The sequence below is a fragment of the Pleurodeles waltl genome, chromosome 11 (genome assembly GCF_031143425.1).
Source record: "Pleurodeles waltl isolate 20211129_DDA chromosome 11, aPleWal1.hap1.20221129, whole genome shotgun sequence".
Lineage (NCBI taxonomy): Eukaryota > Metazoa > Chordata > Amphibia > Caudata > Salamandridae > Pleurodeles > Pleurodeles waltl.
Genome location: NC_090450.1, coordinates 832,333,706 through 832,354,493, shown reverse-complemented (window position 1 = coordinate 832,354,493; position 20,788 = coordinate 832,333,706). Strand labels below are relative to the sequence as shown.

The following is a 20,788-nucleotide window of genomic DNA, read 5'->3' as shown; positions in this document are numbered from 1 at the left end:
AAGAAGATGTCCCCAAGTTAGGTTAACGTTTTCAAAACATTTCACATCCAAAGTAAAACTTTAAACTATGAGAAATACATCAGATATACGGTGACAAGATCTTGCAAACACAAAATAAAACAAAGACATTCCACAAGCACAGAAGTAGGACTACACATATCATCGACACAGGGTTAAAGAATGACTTAAATGAAAACACTCACAAACATAAAAGAGACACACAATGAAGAACTAAAGAGAAATAAATTCAATTTTAACATACAGCATCATCTGTGTTCAAGTGCTTTCTGAAGGGAGCTGCTAACGAACTCTGCACTGGATCTCATGAAAACTTTCCTTCCTGTGTGTTCAGTCAATGCTGTCTGAAAACCATATATGTGCTCAATGCAATGAAACTTACAGAAAAAGGTGGTTAAAAATCAGGTTTGTCCTAGCAAATCCAGTGAACCTAGCTCAACAAATCAAAGGCAGTCTGTAATAAAGTGCAGCTGAATTGCACTAGCATTTTCAGTAGGTGGCTGAACAAAATAACTCACATTGGTGATGTGTTTCACTATATCTAGTTGGACAGTTAGGTAATGATACCTTATTGTTTCCTGAAGTACAATATGAGCATGTGGACTGTTTACTGCCTGATGCTTCTGATGATTAGAAGTTTTACTAAACTAGTCAAAAATAAAGTTTTTTGCTGCATTCCGGGGCGTCTCACCTATACTGATCTCCTATGATGAGACTATCAGTGGATTCCATTGATCTCCGAACTAGTAATTGGGTCCTACTAGTTTCTAACGACTCACGTTTTTTGGTTCTAGTATCTATGTTTCTTGTAAATAATAAAATAAGAGCAATGCCTATTTTATATCACTACCAACTCATCCATTTGAGGAAATTCTTCAAGCCACCCTTTATTCTGAGGCACTGAGCCTAACCTGTACATCAACGTTTACAACTCCTTATAATACATGGGATACTGTAATCCCTGCATAAACGCCTGACTCTAATTTCTTTATAATTGGCGACCTGTGTGTGACGCATCCAAGCGCCATTTAAAAAAAAAAAAGTCTGATAGAATTCAACTAATATAACTTATTGAAGTTGAGTTCGCACATCACAATGTCTGCTGCCAGAACCAGCAACTCAGGTCACTGAGGATGATAGTATACATAATGTGCAGTATACGGTACTTTATTACATATCTCTTTTCAAAAACTGCCAAATCCTTTAATCTTCATGGAAAGTGGCCTGTTATTTTAAGCAGACGCTGCCTATACTGTACCTTGTATCTTGTATACTGTAAAGCACATATATGTTGTTTTCCTTGTCCACGTAAAGAGCATTAATTGTAATTGTATTAAATAAATACCCATGTAAATAAATAAATACATACATTAAATATATAAAAGAACTTTTGGTCAGTCCCTTCAGCCATTACTTCCTGGAAGTGCCAGTCACTTCCATAAAACAACTGGACAACACAGATAGAGTGAGCAATGGGCTTGTTCACTTCAGCCATTATTAGGGTCGAGCCTGCGTTGCATGCGCTCGAGCATGCGTATCGCAGCGAGACTCTTTAGTGTTCAGAAAAGGGCTCGGAGCCCTGTCAACCTCACGTCAGTGTTTTTTATTGGTTTGTGGGCTTGTCTAATAAAATCTGCTTGCTTTCATTAGTCGAAGGCACGCATACGTCATGCCTTTTCCGGTGGCTAGCCCTCCTCGAGCGCAGCGACCAAGTACAGAAAACATGCGAGGCTCGCTGTTTTCCATCAGGCTCGTGGACTTCTTTTTCTCTAATTTACGAGCGCGATCTCGCTTGGCAGAAGTCGAGCGCTTTATATAGTTAATTGCACCTTTTCGGGTTAGGTATATAAATGCACTTTTGCCCGATAGGTGAAAAGTCGGGTTAGGAGTTTACAACGCTATCAGCTCTAACATGAGCAAACGCGAGACCCGTTGCATTGCAAATGCTTGGTTTTGTTTTCTTGTTTTGGGTCAGCCAAGTGAGTGAAGTCCTTGCAAAGACACAGGTCAGTACAGGAACAATGCATGAATGAATGAATGCCAGGGACTGCAGCAAGGTATGGTATGCTACTTTATTATTTTTATTAATCTGTATTACATGCTCATCCACTTCTGGTGGCGCACACTTCACATTATGCTGCTTTTGCCCTAGGTATAGTTTCAAAACCTTATTGGACCTTCACTTCCTGTGCTTCCTTTTCACAGGAAGTAGTGGCCAGTGTACAGATGGTCAGAATGACACTCCTCCTTGTCCTAATACCCTCACGATGTTTCACTCATATATATCTATCAACATGACAGGCAGAACAGCTATTGTCACCCTTTCTTACAACCCCATGCACACAACATACTAGCAGTTCAGGGAACTGGAAGCTCTGGTGTTGTAGCTAGTGATATGATCTTAGAGACACCATATGCAAAATATTTTTTATGTGTTTGGCACTATAGCTCCTCTAGTGTGGGGTGAGTGCCCTAGCTCCAGGAGGCGCCCTAGGCACGGTACCCTGGTATGAGAGCTCCCGAGTGGTTCCAGAGGGGGTCCCTCTATGTACTTTGCAGGGGGGCCCTCTCAAGTTATGTAACTTATCTGCCTATTGACACCTGCACTAGTCTCCTGCTAGCATTGCAAGAGATAAAGGTTGTCTGTTAATAAGGAAGACATTCATATACATTAACCCAGACTTATTGCATTGATAATTTTTAATTCTGAGAGAAAAGCCCCTAATCTGTGTGGTTCCCACATATAGTCCAATAAGCAAAACCCATCCGATTAAACTGCTTCCAATAGTAATCATGTGCAAATAGTTCAATGGGAATGCCATAAAAAAGCACATTCATCAAACGTCTTATTCATGAAAATCTTTGAACTTCATGAGTGCTCTTTTGACGGCAAAGAGTTGGATTCAAGATTTGAATTATCAAATTATGTTTCCTGAAATTAGGATTTAAGAATATTTTAATTCTAAACCCCATTTACAGCCATGGAAAATATACAAGTATAGCAGATTTTTTCCTCGTCAAATATAATAAAATAAAAATGAGAGGATGGGATTAAATGGGAGAGTCAAGAACAAGAAGGTGGCTTTTAGCATTGTAAAGAATGACAAGTTCAGAATTTTGCAATTATACACTAACGTTCTCAATGGCTCTCTACAGGGATGTGTGAATGTGTGTAATTTCCTTTTGGAAAAATTATAAGAAATAATGTGAAATGCAAATCTGTTATTTTGCTCTAGTTTTTAACACGGTCTATCCTCCTGTAAATTGTTTTACAAGAGGACGCTTTTCAAGCTACAAAATAGCATGTGGCACAAGGGGCTACAAAGAGGCACAATGAATACATTGCACCACTTTGTAAATATGGTGTGGGGGAATGGCCTACTTAGTGCCACTTTAGCATAAAAAATGACACTAAGCCGGTGCTAAGAGGCGCTAGGGGTTTGTAATTCTGCCTCTTAGTAACTTGTTTTATTTCGGCTAAATGCCACACCTCTCCCATTTCTAAGTGCTCTAAATCATGTTGTTCCCAACCTGTGGTCTGGGGACCACTGAAGCCTCTTCAGGGGGTCCACAACTATTTTGAAAATTAAATAATATGAACAGATAAATAAAGTGCATACAAATAAAGTGGCTAAATGTGTAATTGAAAATGTTGAAATGTACTGTAAATGTCACATAATTTGACATTAGAGGCCAACAATTAAATTAGTATCCTCATATTGATTTGTGTGAGCAGTGAAGGTGCATCCAACAGAGCATAGTATGAATGATGTGTGGCTTCAATTGAATTTAGAAAGGTCCAACCTTCCTTTTTAAAATTAAAATGTTTATTTTATTATTTGTTGTAAATTTCACGGAATGTGTTATCATTTGTGCATGTGTTTGATGAATGCTTTTTCTGTATTTTTTGTGCATTTTGTGATTTAAATCATCGACAATGTTGAGGCGGGGTCCCCATCTTCCACTAATGACTCGGTGGTGGGTCCTCAGGTTCCAGTAATGATTCAGTTGGGGTCCCATCGTTCCAGTAATGATAAAGTGAGGGTCCACAGAAGTCTAAAGGTTGAGAACCACTGCTCTGAGTTATTGATGTTACTATTACCCAATTTAATGTTACTTAATTAACCCACCTCAGAACAACAGATGACAGTATGCTTGTCACACCTCAAGCACATGACTTCCAGAACACAAAATGTGCCTGTGTCATGCAATGCTCCCAGTGAACCCACCATGAAAAAGTCCAAGGATTTCATTATTATTATTACTTTTTTGCATATGTAGACACTAGTGAATGCATACCGAGCAAGGGTAACAAATCTGTAAGCAGGTGCTATTCGTTTTCAGATCAACAACATTTTTGAATCACTGAAATCAGTACATGTTGAACATAACCAAAGGCTGATGGTCAGACTGCCTCAATGATAATGTTTAAATATCATTGTTTCTGATAATAAAAATCTGAAAAACTCTTTAAAAATGTATAAGGCTAAAGACTCCAAAGGTACACACTGCCAAAAAGGGCTGAGCAATTTTATTAACACCTGTCTGTGAAAGCAGAACAGAAGACAACTACTTGTTGCTCTGCTTTCTTCTCCCTAATGTCTTTGGCACACTTTCCAATGCACATGGTATCTCCAGGTTAAGAATGAATTTGGCACATTCCTTGGATGGTAGATGTATACTACTGTTAGAGGACATTTCTAGTCTCTGTCTACTCTCCTGTAATCGGTGACACATTATCACTGGTGAACAATGTATATTTCCACTTGTGTTATATATTACCAATTACATTACTATAAACAGAGACTGCTATCATATGTATGATATTGTTATTCTTTCCATTTGCACTGTCTTTATTGCTGATTGCTAATTTGTGTGTACTCTTGCTCCTTCCCAAAGACACATGCATGATTCAAACCTAATTGGTAGGGTTTGGTTGAGGTATTCAGCCCTATCATTAATATGCTGGAAAATTTGACAAGTAAACCTGCTCTTTTTAAGTGACATATTTATGCCAAATTATCCTCTTTATATCCAAATTTCAGGGGTCTTGTAGCAGTCTGCCTTATAACCTGTCTTATTTTAAAAAATGTTTCTGCTTGCAGTCGGCAAGCAAAAGCATTAAAGATGAGAAATTGAATTGTTTGTTGAAGTGGGGGTGACCCCCTTCAAGAAAGAGTCACAGCCCCTGTCAGGGTGAACCACAAACATCACTAAATTAACCTGTGCTTAACCCTCTGGTAGCTTAGCACAAAAGAAGTCAGGCTTAACTTAGAGGCAATATGTAAAGTACTTATGCAACACACAAACAGCATTAAAGTGATAATGTAACACAAGAATGTTTAAAGTTTAATGTAAAAACGAATGTTTAAAAGATTAAAGTGCCAACTGTGGACATCTAGTTGTTTGAGAGCAGGTCAAAGTTGAAAAATATGGCCATTCACGATGGATTGCGAATGGGTACAAAAAAAGGACTGAGCCCAGATGCCATTTACCTTTAGACTTAAAAGTATTCTCTAAGTTAAAGTTAAGCATGGCAATGCTGCAGGCCTTGTCCAATAAGGGAGCATCATCGTCAGGAAGCCGCTGGATCAAGTTGCGCTAAAGATTTCTACTTTTTGACATAGCCTCCTTTTTGGAAGTGGAAAATTTCCAATGGGACGAAGCTAGAGGCTGTAGCTGATGAGTGTTCCATAAGGCCGGATAGCCCTTAGATAATGGACCGCTGAACAGGATTTGCTGCTGTGGAGAACCTCATAGAGGGAGATGGCACTAAAACTAAGCAGCGATACACCTTCGTTATATAGATGAGCAGGTTGGCCTTGGTTCTCAAAGCAGTTTGTAACCAAAAAGTGTTTAAGTCCCAATGTTTTTTTTTTGCCTATCTGGGAACATTCAGCACCACCATCAAAGATACAGGACTGTAGGGACACCATTTAGGGTGTTAGGGCTTTTTAGACCTGTCAGCCTTAGGGTGGTCTTCCCCAAGATTTTTTGCCTCTCCTCCTCCATTTTTGTTGGGCCCATTTGTGTTGGTTTTACAACTCTGGGCACTTTATCACTGCTAACCAGTGCTCTCTACTTAAAGCATGGAAACATTGGTTTATCCACAATTGACACATTTCATTCACTTATAAGTCCCCAGCAAAGTGCACTACAGGTACGCAGGGCATGTACATTGCTACTAATCGGCCTGCAGCCCTGATTGTGTCACCCACTTAACTAGCCCTTGAAACATGTCTCAAGCCTGCCATTGCGCAACATGTGTTTGCAGTTTAAACTATCATGTCGACTTAGCATTTAACCCCCCTGCCAAGTCTCACACTCCCTTTTTATTAGATATGTCACCCCTATGGGAAGCCCTAGGTAGCTCATATAGCAGGGTGCTATGTAAATGAAAGGTAGGACATGTATTTTTGAGTTTTACATATCCTAGTAGTGACAAACCCTCAAATTACTACTGTGAGGCCTACCCCCGTAGCATTATATTGGGGATTCCTTAGTAATAAGCTGGAATTCCTGATTAGGAAGAGGTAAACCTGTCATGTTTAGTTCATATGGAATTGTAATGATAAATTCTCTTTAATGGTAAACTATTACAATGTTGAAAATGCCACTTTTCGACATTGGTATTTTCCAGCTCTTAAGTCCTGTGTTCCTACAGCCTGTCTCAAATAAATGTCTTGGGGTATGGTTACAGCTGGGGCTGTATGTTCCGTTTAGACAACAACATGCAAAGGAAGGTTTGGTGTGACCGATGGTTCATCCTTGGCAAAATGGGAGAGAGAAGTTGGTCACAGCCTCACACATACCTAAATGGACTGTGTCCTGTCCACACACAATAGGCCTACAACCCAGGATTGTCACTCCATCCAGCTTGGAGTCATCAGGGCAGGGAAGGAAGGAGAGTCCCTGCACTTCAAAGCCACTGTCTAGAAGCTTTGCCCACCTTCCAGAACCAAGTAACCAAAGTATATAAACTGGACCTCAAACACCACCAACTCAGTACACTTCTGGACCTGTGAATACTCTGCCAGGAAGAAGAACTGCTGTGCTGCTGAATTACTTCTATTCTGCTGAGCAGCTTATTCTGCTAAACTGACACTCTGAAAGAACCACTGCCTTGCTGTGTTGAACTGCTGCCTGCTGCCCCCCTGCTTTCTGTAAGAAGAACTGGATCTGCATCTCCATCTTGATCCCAGGACCGCAGCGTGACTAAAAAGGCTAGTCTGCTGGCCTCTGGAGCTTGGCCTCAGGGACATAACAGGCTCCCACAGCTCCTTGACCCTTCTTCAGCAAGCTGCTGTCATTCGCCCTGCCCCCCCAAGTAGGCACCTCTCAGGTCCTTGGCCCTTGAAAGTGGTTTGGTGGCTTCGGAAATCAAGTTTTAGGGCTCTATGTGTCGCAAATGGGTCCACTTGATGAGAACTGCGCCGCTCACATGAATAATCAGAGTGAGCCACTGCAAGTTTGCCTTTTCACACAGAAAGCATCACCGCTCATGACAGCGAGGCTCCAGTCCAGATGTCCGTGACACCCTGTCAACTCTTTGCACCCACAGACCACCACCAGTGACACTCTCCTTGCTTCCGGGACTCATGGCTTATTTCTTGAGAAAGTAAAACTTCTGCGGGACTTGTCTGAGAGTGCATCCAAGCTGCATTCCATCGCAGTCAGCCTGAACATTTGGATTTCCCCTGGCCTAGCATGACCAGATAGCCACAGGTGGAGCTTTGTTACTTTAGGCACTATGACTAAGTTTAGTCCTTAAACTTATACTTATTGGATTTTTGTTGTTTTGGGCTTGATTTGTTCATTAAATAAGGATATGTGTTTCTAACTAGTTGTGGTATCTTTTTGTGTGGTGTTTTACTGTTTGAAACACTGCACAAATACATTACACATTGCCTCTAAGGGTAAGCCTTACTGCTATATGGAACGCTACCAGGGGGTAAGCACATGGTGACTTTAAGTATGTACCTGATTTACCCTGATTAGGACTGTGGCTCCAGATTGGACGGGGTTCACACCTCTGGCAACCAAAAACCCAATTTCTAACAGGACTCAGTCAGGCTGGATCTGTGTGCAGCTTCAAGATGGTTGAAGCGTTCTCTGTCCCTGAGGCTCTCATCAAGATTCCAGGGTTCAAATGATGAAATAGGGCTCAAGCAGCAGGGAAGGCTTTTGAAGGTTTAAGGCAGGTTCCAGGCAGCTAAGCAGTCATTCCAGGTGCAGCAAAGCAGTCTTGTGGAGTACACAGCAGACAACAGCAGCAGGCAGCCCTCTGAGATTCCTTCCACAGGCCCAGAAAGTGAACTGAAGAGTGGATCTAAGGGTCATATATTTATACTTGGTACCTTATTTGAAGTAGGAGATGTTACTAGAGAATTCCCTTTGAAGTGCTTGTAGTTTCCTGCCTCACTGGCTCCAAGAGGCCTACATGAACAATGCAGGGGTGACAAACTCTTTGTGTGAGGGCAGAGTTACATCCTATTCAGTTATAAGTGGGGCTGTGCCCAGCTCTGCCCTCCATCCTGCTAGTTGATGGCGCATCCAGGCACACCTTATCCCTCTCTTGTAGGGTTGCCTGGGAGGAATAAACAAAGTCCAACTGCAACTACACCCAGTCATGCGACCCCAGCAATAAGCACCAAATAGCTAGCATATGAAAATACCAACTTTCTAAAATTGGCATTTTCAAAATTGTAACTTAAAATCTGACTGTACATTCAAAATAATTTTTATTTACAATTTCTGAGACACCAAGTCCCTCATTATGACATTGGTGTTAAATCCCACTTACCGCCACACTGACTGCTGCCAACATACTGCCACTGTGCTCAAAATACACATACATATACAAAACAACACAACATTGGACAATTCAAACTACACACACCATTATAACGTTCTTCTGTCCTTGTCCTGGAATTCCTCACAGGGATCAGTAGCCATGATAGAGTTGGGTAACCAGAGTCACCTGCAAATATTGAGGGACAACGTTAGCCACACACTATCCCATATGGCCCACACCATACCCATACCCCAACATCTACTGGGTGGGAACCAGGGCTCACCTATTAGCCAGACCCTGTGCCTCTGTAGTTGGGCCATCACATTTGGGATGCTGCTATTCCTCAGGATATAGGCATCATGCACCAACCCAGGATACTTAGCATTGACATGGGAGATGTACTGGTCCGCCAAGCACATCATCTGGACATTCATTGAGTGAAAACTCTTTCGATTTCTGTACACCTGTTCATTTTGACGGGTGGACAAATGCAATATGTGTACCATCAATTGCCCCAATTGTGTTGGGGATATGTCCCATTGCATAGAAGTCAGCTTTCACTGTGGCCAAATCCTCCACCTGGGAGAAAATAATGTAGCTGAACATGTGTTTTATCAGGGCAGACAACACTCTTGTCAGCACTATTGAGAACATTGGCTGTGACATTTCTGCTGCCAAGCCCACTGTCACTTGGAAAGAACCAGTTGCCAAGAAATGGAGCACAGACAGGACTTGCTCAAGAGGGGGGATCCCAGTGGGGTGACATATAGTAGAGATCAGGTCAGGTTCCAGTTGGGCACACGGCTCTGTGATTGTGGCACTGTCAAGTCTATAGGTGAGGATAATTTGCCTGTCTTCCATTGTTGCCAAGTCCACCAGGGGTCTGTACACGGGGGTATGTCTCAATTTCCTATTCACCCACAGCGGTAGCAATCTATGGGCACAAGAGTGAGGAGCCGGTCACAAACTGTACATCGTAGCCACAACAGTACAATGCATGATGTTAAATTTCAATGTATAAGTGGCATTTGTCCTTTATATCCAATTTTTAACTGTGTCACAATTATTATCCAGCAACAGAAAAGGATGATGGACGGAGTGCTGAAACTTTTCAACCTCTCACCCCCAGTCACAGATCTGGTTTTATTCCATCGTTCTTTTCCTCACCATGCCACCCCAGTTTGGACCCAGCCATATGCAAATCAGTCTTGACCCTGTTCCCCATGGGAACAGTCCAGCCCGAACTGCCAAGTCAAGACTGATTTGCATATGGCCAGGTCCAAACTATAATGACATGGGCAGCAAAAAAACGATGGATTTAGTCCTAGATCTCTGTACTGGGGGTGAATGTTTGACATTGTTCAGCATTCCGTCCATCACTTGTTCTTTTTACATTTGTTGCCCTAAGTGGGAAGGGTATGCCCAGACGTGGGTCCCGTGCTTCCCATGCCACTTAATTTAAGCTAGCCTGGCTGATGAGGGGTGAAACCCCAAAACCGGTCCTAGGATGCTTGTTTCCAGTCCAGTCCAGGGAAGACCTGGCCTGGCAGTTCAGGCTGGACTGTTCCCGTGGGGAACAGGATCAAGACTGATTTGCATATAGCTGGGTCCAAACTGGAATGGCATGGACAGCAAAAATACAATGGTTTTAGGTTCAGATCTCTGTACTGGGGGTGAATGTTTGACATTGTTCAACATTCCGTCCATCACTTGTTCTTTTTGCATTTGTCGCCCTAAGTGGGAAGGGAATGCCCAGACGTGGGTCCTGTGCTTCCAATGCCAATGGATTCAAGCTAGCCTGGCTGATGAGGGGTGAAACCCTGAAACCGGTCCTAGGATGCTTGTTTTCAGTCCAGGGAAGACCTGGCCTGGCAGTTCGGGCTGGACTGTTCCCACGGGAATTTAGGCCCAGATCTCTGTACTAGGGGTGAATGTTTGACATTGTTCAACATTCCGTCCATCACTTGTTCTTTTTACAGTTATTATCTAGAGCCTACAACCTTCCCCCCGAAATGGTGTCCACCTGTCTGGCGTGGAGGGACAGGTGGAAGTGAGTTAATTCCGCTGACGTTGTGCACTATTGCGGTAGGCGGTCAGGAACCGCCATGCAACCCCTCATTGGTTATTACTGGGGCCCATGGAGTACAGTAGCCAATGGTGATGTACACCGGCGGAGACGGTATTCGCCGCCACGGACGTGACTGCCATTTTCTATCTGATCACTCACTTGCTACCTGACCTTCAACAGGAGAGGACCTACACTGCATGTGCTGCTGTGACCTGTGTCTGGAACCTACCATGGCCCGTCTGACTGGGGAAAGGGCCCCTTCCTTCACCTCGATGGAGTTGGAGCAACTGGTGGATGGGGTCCTACCTGAGTACGGACTGCTGTATAGGCCTCCAGACCAACAGGTGAGTACACTGTGAGCACGATGCATGTGGCATGAATGCATGGAGTGGTGTGTGTGAAGGCCTCATGTAGGGGGTATGGGTGGATGGGCCCTGGGTGGTATACAACTTGTGTGCTGGGCCCTGTGTGTGCAAATGGTGATGTGAAGGGGTATGGTGGGCCATAAGTGTAAAAGGCAGGATGGTCTGGCTAATACCTTTCGTCGAACCCTGACCCCCCTGATGGCCTGCATACTGATGATGGCCTATCTGGAGCTGTATGGGTGCTTGAGGGCATCACAGAAGCCACAAGGGGGTGAGTACAGTGGCCATCATTATAACTTACGCATGGTGGGGGGGTATCGGGTGGGGGATGTGTGTTAGTGGGTGCCCCTAGGCCAGGCCCGACTTTGCAGATTGGGCCCCATGTTGGGCAGGGTTCTGAAGTGATACTCCTGCTACCTAACTTGTAGGCATCCTCTACTGGTCAGGGCTGTGTGGATCCCAGGTGTGCTGCAGCTGGTGGCATGTGCCCCTCCCCATGCCCTGGTGGCTAGCATTATTCCTGGTAGTGCATTGCTTTGTGCGTAGGGCTGTTCCCTGTGTGTGATGGTGGTGTGTACGCCAACGGTGGTGTTGGAGCTGCCATTGACCAAGGGTATCCTTTGTCTCTTCACCCCCTTTTTGTTTTGTCACCCTTTCCTTATGTGCATTAGCATCATCTGGCGGAGGAGCAGAGGCACCGGAAGGAGCTGCATCCCACAGGACCCAAGGAGGCAGAGTCCACCGACGGTGATGGCACCAGTGGGACGGAGGGCGAGGATCACCACAGCGGAGACAGTAGGGGACAGTTCGGACACAGATAACTCCTCCGATGGATGCTCCGTAGTGGTGGCGGACACCTCTGTGACCACCCCAGCTACAGGTACAGCCGCCACCCCCGTAGCAGTACTGCCCTCCCAGCAGCCCCTCATCGAGTTGCCAGTGCCCGCTCACCCAGGAGAGTGGGCATCTTCTTCGCCCCAGGGACCTCAGGCCCTGTCCCAGTTAGCCCTGCTGCCCTGAGTGACGAGGCTACTGACCTCCTGCGATCCATCTCTGTATGATAGTCAACCATTGTGAATGCCATCCAGGGGCTGGCATCCCAAATGCAACAGTGTAATGCATTCCTGGAGGGCATTCTCACTGGCTTGGTGGCCCAACAGAGATCAGTCCAGGCTCTGGCCTCCTCTCTGATGGCAGCCATTGTCCCTGTTTCCACTCTCCCCATCCAACTTCCTCTTCCCAATCCCATTCCCCTCAACCCCAACCTATCCCAAGCACACAGGCAGATGAACATGCACACAAGACAACACACAAGAGTGGCACAAGCAAACTCAAGCACACACATCATCCCACAGGCACTCACACAAACACCACTCAGATGCAGACATACCAACATCCACAGCCTCCACTGTGTCCCCTCTTCCTCTTCCTCCGCCACCACCCTCCCAGTTCTGTCTACACTCACACCTGCATGCACTACACCATCATCCACTACCAGCATCACCACGAAACCTAGCAGAACACACACCTCACTTTCAGACACCACTACAACAGCCATGCACACGTCCCCTGTGGTTTCTCCCACTGTGTCTGTCTCCCCCTCCCAAGGTGCACAAACGCAAGCACTCAGACACCCAAAAGCCATCCACCTCACAACAGCATCCAACCCATGCACCTGCACCCAAACACAGCAAACAGACACCTCCTACAACCACTCCCTCTTCCTCCACTCCAAAACCTTCTCCCTCTTACTGCCCAGTGTCCCTAAGAAGCTTTTCCTCTCCACCATTGACCTCTTCCCTCCCCTCCCCCCGGTCCTTCACGTCGGGCCAGGGTGCCAAAAAAAACAGGCAAGCACCTCAGCCACCCAGTCCATGGGACCAGTAGTCTCCACACCCACTCGTGGTAGGAAAGGATCCAGGGCACCAGTCAGCCTCAAAGAAAGTGTGCCTGCTCCACGTGCTGCCCGGAAGGGCAAGGAGCCTGCCCCAAGTGCTGCCAGGAAGGGCAAGGAGCCATCCCCAAGTGCTGCCAGGAAGGGCAAGGAGCCATCCCCAGTTGCTGCCAGGAAGGGCAAGGATCCTGACCCAAATGCTGCCAGGAAGGGCAAGGAGCCATCCCCAACTGCTGCCAGGAAGGGCAAGGAACCTGCTCCAAGTGCTGCGAGGAAGGGCAAGGGGCCTTCACCAGCAGGCAGGAGGACAAGGGCCCTGGTGCAGGGACTCAGTCGGAGCCCCCACCACCAACCATGGTTGGGCAGATGTCCTAAGCTGCAGAATATGGGCTAGAGCTTCCCCCCACCAGCAGCAGCAGCACTGACACCACCAGCAGTGGACAGCCATCCGAGGCTGTAGGGGATGAGCTGGAGCTTCCCCCACCACCACCAGCAGCAGCAGCACCCCACCAGCAGCAGCACCAGCAGCACCGCCACCACCACCAGTGAGCAGCCGTCCAAGGCTGCAGGGGATGGACTAGAGCCCCCCCAAGCGGCTGCAGCAGCACCACTACCACCACTGAGCAGCTGTCGCCACCGGCGGACGGCCTGTAGTCCTGCCTCTATGGGCTGTTGTGTGGCCTGCCCCATGAAAATCCTGTGGGGATGACACCCAGCTGAGAGACTGTGACCTTGCACTCCCCAGGATCAGAAGCGCAGGGCACAATTCCCCCTACAGAACCAGTGGGTAAGCCACCCACTCACCCCATCCTCCCCAGGATTAGAAGCACAGGGCACAATGCCCCCACCAGAACCAGTGGGCAAGTCACCTACTTGAGAGACTCTGGCCTTGCACTCCGCAGAACGAAGCACAGGGCATGTTGCCCCCTTCACAGCCAGTGGGCAAGTCACCCACTTGAGAGACTGTGGCCTTGCACTCTCCATGACCATGCACAGGGCATGTTGCCCCCTCCAGAGCACGTGGGCAAATCACCCACTTAAGAGACTGTGGCCTTGCACTCCCCAGGACCAAGCACAGGGCATGTTGCCCCCTCCAGGACCAGTGGTGTTGTTCCATCTGCCGGCTGAGGTGCCCTCATTCCCCGTTCCCTTGAGGTGCCTGCCTATTTTCCAAATGATGCCCCTGCAGTGTTCTCTCCGTGTTGGTACAGGTGACAAGTGGGGCCTTGGACTATGGCCTGTGGCCCTGTGGCCCACGCACAATATGGACTGGGCAGTGTCCCTTGAACTGTACATATGTATATACCATTAGTTTGATTTTTCGTATTTCTACTGTATTTATATTATAACACTCACTTTTCATCAATGCCTGTAGTCCTTGCATTATTCCTGAAGGGTACGGGATAAATATGTTTTATTACTGTATCTGATTGTGTGTATGGAGTGGGGGGGTGCATGTGTGTATCAATCTCTTTTTCCTCCCGCCCCTCCCTTGTGTGCTAGGCGGCTGTACTCACCCTGGTCGTCTTCGCTATCGTTGGTGTTCGTGGTGGAGCAGTACGTAGAATAGCATGGGGAAGATCTGAAGTTCAGGCTCTATGGATGCGTGGTTGTTCCCTGTGTCTCCAAAGGTGAGTCCTTTCCCTTCTGAGGTCTGTTTCCACCAGGCTTTTGATGTCGTTGGTACCGCCTCGGAAAAGGTAGCGGTTTCCTGTCTCATAATATGGTCGATGGAAAATTCACTTCCGCCTGGTAGCAGGTGGCTACCGCCGTGGTGGCTGTTGTATCCGCCCTAGCAGTCGATGTGGTAAAGTGACTGTCGATCTGAGTTCTCACCGCCATGGTCATAATTTGGCAATAGTTACCGCCAGCCTGGTAGCACTTAGTAAATGTAATAAGGTAAACCAATGTTATCCTAAGTGAGAGGTAGGCCTCACTGCAGCAGAAAACAAATTTAGGAGTTTTTCACTACTAGGACATGTAAAACCTAAAATACATGTTTATCCTCTTAATTACAATGCACCTTGCTCAATGGGCTAACTAGGGCCTAACTTAGGGGAAATGTATATGAAATAAAAGGAGAGTCTTTGGCTTAGCAAGGAGGTTATAATGCCAAGTCAAAACGGCGGTTTAAAACTGCACTCAGGCTGCAATAGCCTTCATAATGTTCTACTGCAAAGGGCATCTAAGCCAAATATGCTTTCTTTTTTACCCAGGGTTTGTGGATCCCCCTGGAGGGAGCCAAAAATGTTGCTAAAATCTACTAACATTTTAGGGTTCTTTTGTAAAAATGGAAAAAAGTGCTCAAATATTTTTTTTAAATGAATCAATAAAAGGTTTGCTATGCTAGGTGCACCATCTGCCAAACGTTCAGGAACAAACTGAGTTGAAAAATGTTACGTATATATTTTTACCACAGCTTTTTCATTTTTGTAAGTTGTACTGTTTTTTGCTATTTTCGTGGTTTCTAGTACTGATAGTGGTAGAAGCAGATGAGAAACAAATGGGAGAAGCTAGAAAGTTAACCTTCTCTGAAAAATATAAATTCAGCAATGGGTCATTCGTGTAGCTCTCTCATTGTTATTCTAAGGAAACACATCTTTGAAATAAAAGAAAGTAATGAAATTGAGTAAGAAAAAACAGCAAGTGGTTACAAAGTTTTCATCTATGATTGTTTGCCTCGATGACCAATTTACAAAGGTAATTTACTGTTATGTCCCCCGTCTCCTGTGGGTGAAGGTATTCTAGCGATTTGTGTTTGTCTGAAACCAACCAATAAATTAGCTCAGGTATATCATGATATTTCATGCAGCAATTCATTTGGTAGAATTTAGTGAATGAAAGTGGATATGAGGGAAACCCATACATTATTGAAACGTTGCATCTATATTGAGCTTAGGAATAGCGGCTGTTTGTAATAATTTGTAATCATGTGACTGGGAGGGTATTTGTAAAATGTGCTCTTTCTTGCACATTTGATTATATGTGGAAGCTGAACGTGAAGACAGATTCAAGTGATAATAACAAATGTTCTACTATTCTCTTTTTCCAAACTTCTCCCAATAAAAAGTATCCAACTGGTGCTGCTGGACCTAGAGCCCATGACATGATCGGCTACAAAGGGAAATGTGAAGACATCTCATTTTCACATGAAAATTGATCCATTTTGGCGGTGTAGAAAGTTGTGGTATTTGGCCTGGGGTTGAACATCATTCAGTGAACCATTCTAAACCAAGCCATTTCAGAAAAGTAGACACTGCAGTCTACAGTGATGGGCCCCGATTAGATCCACCATGCTTTCTTACACAGAATGCTTGCTGAACCTCAAATGTGCTGCCACCCAGCATTCCCTCACTTCTCTTGAAGGAAACAATACCTCACATAACTTCACGTTTACTGAAGTCACTATAGAAACAATTTCTATATTCTAATTTAGCAAGCCAAATAGTCTTGTAATGGTTTAGAAATATTGGGAAGATTATCCATATTAGATGGAACAGATTGAAAGGCTGCATATGTGGGCAAGTACAGGCCCATGGAAGGTATGTATCCATGCACAGCCATTTAAAGACACATACTATTAGCTTGACTGCTCCATTTCAGTCAGTTCCAAGAACGTCACTTTTGTGTCTCACAAGGTAAAGCAAGTTGGAAAACACAGGCCTGGCAGAGATAAGCACTAAGTAGCAATAATAATATTCTATATCAGTGATACAGTTGACTCTTTTCTTCTGTTGCAAGAATGTGATTGGCAAAGTGCTGATCCTGCAGGCTTGCAACATCCACTGTAACAGGTGAAGTAGAGGCTACTGCCTTTACAGCAGAAGATTGCCAATAACAGACCTATACCAGTCAAAGAAATACATTAGTGTTCCCATGGTAGTCCTGATGATAAACAACATGTGCACTCTATCATGCTAACTGGATCAAATGGTTCGTCTTCCTTATTATACTATGTGAGAAATGATGGTGTGCATTATATGACTGACGTACATAGTCATTCTTATCTACTCTCGCCATGCACTTTTAGAATCAAGAATGCAGTTGGGCTGTGGACTTCTGCTAACTGACCCAAAAGCATGACGATAGAAGGGCTCTCATCATGAACTGAAGTGAATAAATATACTTTCTGTTTATCTTATAATTTCATACCAAGCAGTTCATTGGAATACAGTTTTCTGGAACTTCTTACAAACCAGCTCCTGAGAGAATCATTTTTGGTGCCTTTGAATTGCACTGCATGGCATAGTGCCAGCTTCATGTTATTCACTGCACAGCAAGAATACTATGTAGAAGTTGCCCACCGAGAGGTCATACACTTTAAAAAAGAGTGATTGTACAGGATTCCACAGAATGTTCTCACAAATTTCTAATGCCAAAATTCGACCTGCAGGATTTGTAAAGGGGTCCTTCCAGGTATACATTCTCTTTTACTGGGTATGTACTGCCTCAATAGCAGCTGCTGCTTATACAATATAAATGACTCATCAGTCACTATATTCCTCCCAGGAAAATAAATCTTTAGAAATTTGGTAAAAAAATGTTTCACAACAGGCCAAATTCTGAACAAAAGTCATGATCTGGATAGTCTTGGGGAAATGCAGCAGAATTATGACTGAAGTACAGGTTACCCTGGAGAATCAAAAAACAGTCTCTGCTCAGGGTGTTGCCCAGCTGACCAGTAAGATTGTACTGTAGGATTGGGCACTATCCTGTGGTGAGGACCTCTTGGGCCATAGTTGGTGCCCCTGTTTTTTAGCTTCATTTTATAGTTCATGTTTTATAGGTTTTAGCTGCATCACGTTTCTGGGACGAGCATTCACTAAATTCTGAATAAGGCTAATAATACAATACACACTATCCTAGTGCTTGCATTGTCCATTCAGGAGACAACTTTTAACATCTAGACATGGCATTGCATCAGAGCTGTGATTTTAACACAGTGTGGTTTATTATATAAATGATGTACTGACCCAGAAGGGGCAGAGGGTCATTCCAGCCATGGCCATACTGGGACAAATTATGTGTTTGATATGCAGCTCTGCTGGCGCCAATCTACGAGCCTCCAGAGAGCATTGCCATCTACACTACAGGTTGATTCCTGACACCATTTTTAGGTATGGGGCTAAAGCTAATTTTATAGATCGGGCAGGCAGAAGAGTACACCCGCTATGCTCTCATATGGTCTTAGGGCTAGATAGGAACCTCTGGAACTCCTAGAGCTCATTCACCATGGTTGGACTGTTCATTATCTTTACCATATTCACTATGCTGGTCACTTTGTTTTGTTTCATCTGCCCAATTATTGCAGCTCATTCTCTCTATGCAATACTACTATTGTTTCAATAAATGTATTGAAATCTGATCTCATAACTCTCTTGATTTTTGCCAGGGCATGCATGAGTGATACAACGAAAGGGTGAGATTTGTTTCCAATACCTCTCTGGGGAACCAGTGTCATGGTCAGATTGCCTGGTCAGGTTAGAGGTTCAGGTGAGGCACTGTGAGCTAGCCATGGGTTGGGCTAGTGGTTTCTAATGGAATGAAGGATTTAGGAATGAGTGCTGCCATCCCAATGCACAGTCCTATTATGTTAGTAGGAACTGTATAACAATTCCCTGGAGGAGTGTACAGGGAGGAATTTTTTTCAACTTTGCAAGTCAAGTGGTAGACCACAGATGTGTCCTAGAGTTAGGCCCTAGTGTGCCTCTATGTTTCCTCAGGAGCTGATCAATTTTTGCATCATGCCCTCAAGGAAGCCATCATCTGGAAAAAGATGGAAGTAGTCAATAGGCAAAAAATTGCAGCGTTGACTTTACTACTAGCATCTGCAGTAAATGTGGAAATTTGTGGGGGACTTCTAAGCGCACACTCTCCTTGTGCTTGGCACTGTCCATACTTTCATTCCAGATTGGCCTACACTGCCACTGTATCTCAACTACACAGATTTTGCTTACAGAGGTTTACTAAGTCTGCCACGGTCACGCTCTTCAGAATCACAAGAAGATGAGTCATCAGTCATGATGAGATGGGACCAAACTGACTGAAAAAATACTTATTTCTTCCTTCCTTTTCCTCCGGTTTCTTTTCTTCTCTTCTTCACCCTACCCCAGTACCCCACCCTGCACCATGGCAGAGCAGGGCAAAGCGTCCGCCTGCCTTATGGATGGCACCGACTTCTAGTGTTGCAGCCTCAGCTGATCTTCAGCAAAGAGGAGGTGTCAGCACTTGTTTTTTATGTGCAGCGCCACCTCCCCTCCATGCTGGCAGCAGTGGCAGGCCTGGGAGTGGTTACCCCCTGCAGGAGCATTGGCAGCACTGGGCTAGGGTACACCAGTTGGTCAGGACCAGGCTAAGTCGCGCCAGTTGGTTAGGACCACAACCCAGGTCCAGCGGAGCACCCAGCAGCTGGCGCACCACTGGGTAGTTATAATCAACTGTGAGTACAACCTGCTTGACCTGCTAGGCATTGAGATCCTGGGGCTTAGTGGGTATTATATTTTTATTGTGTTTCTGTTCTACAATGCCAACTTTTTCAAATTGCGTCTGGCTTCCACTCAGATGTAAGATATGTTTAGTTTACTTTAAGAATATTATTTATTATGTGGTCCAGTTAGACCTAGGCAGGTGCTTAGTGCTATACTATCATACTCATAGGTAGGCACTCGCTTTGGTTGATTATTTAAGAAGTCATTGCAATGCAGACTCCTCTGTCCTCCTGTCTCCATAGTGAATTAGTGATATCAGTGAGTTAGCGTTCTTTGTGACTTTATGTAGCTGGTACAGTCCCAAGCAATTTTACAGTGATGCAAGTATGCATGCGTGGCAAAAAGGGAGAGGGAGTTGGTCCATCAATGGGTTTGAGAAATTAGAATTGAATAAAAGCTAATTCATATTCATAGAAATGCATTAGTTCCAAATGTATTTTTTGTTAAGGAAATTTGGAGTAGGGATTTTAGGAGTATAGCCAACTCAATGATAGTTGATCATACTAGTATAGTACCATAGGCGATCTGATTTAAGTACAGTGTTATTGCATTTGCCTGTTATATAATAAGTTTGTTGAGATTAAAGGTACCATTAACTTATTTTTTATCTTCTTTAATTCTAATCTTACATCAGCACCTAAGGGCAAGAAGAGGGGCACTGCAATGGTGGGTCCGGCAGGAGCTGGGGAGGTGCAAACCACCAGCACCAATGCTTATGGCTCTGCTCATCCTACAAAGTCCTATTATTTAATATTATTATTTCTCTAACTTTTACCTCTTCCCACTTTTATTCTACTTTTAATTTTCCTTGTTTATTTTTTATACTGTCTCAATTTTTTCCAATACTGTATCGAAGTTTTGTTTAATTCCTATGCATTAACTTTTTTCTGTCTTCCATAGACCATCTTGTATTTCACCCCTTCATTGCTCTACAATGATTTCGAGTCATCATCAATCATAGGCTATAGCCCTGCCCTGCTTTTCTGCAAAGCTTTTGGTTGGCTCCACTAACTGTCTTTTCAAACATTCCAACAAAATGCCCAGAGTGATATTTTTGACAGAAGATACTGCAGTGCTAACCGAACTGAAATGATGTTTTGTGGTTGCATTTATAAAATGTATTTTAAAACATTAAGGGGGTTATTACAACTTTGGAGGAGG

At 44.5% G+C, this 20,788-nt stretch overlaps 1 long non-coding RNA gene across 1 annotated transcript in view; it reads right to left on the bottom strand.

Moving 5' to 3' along the window:
- LOC138265044 (uncharacterized) overlaps positions 1 to 20,788 on the bottom strand; it is a 111,738-nt gene that overhangs the window by 71,229 nt on the left and 19,721 nt on the right. The gene's annotated exons all lie outside the window — the stretch shown is intronic.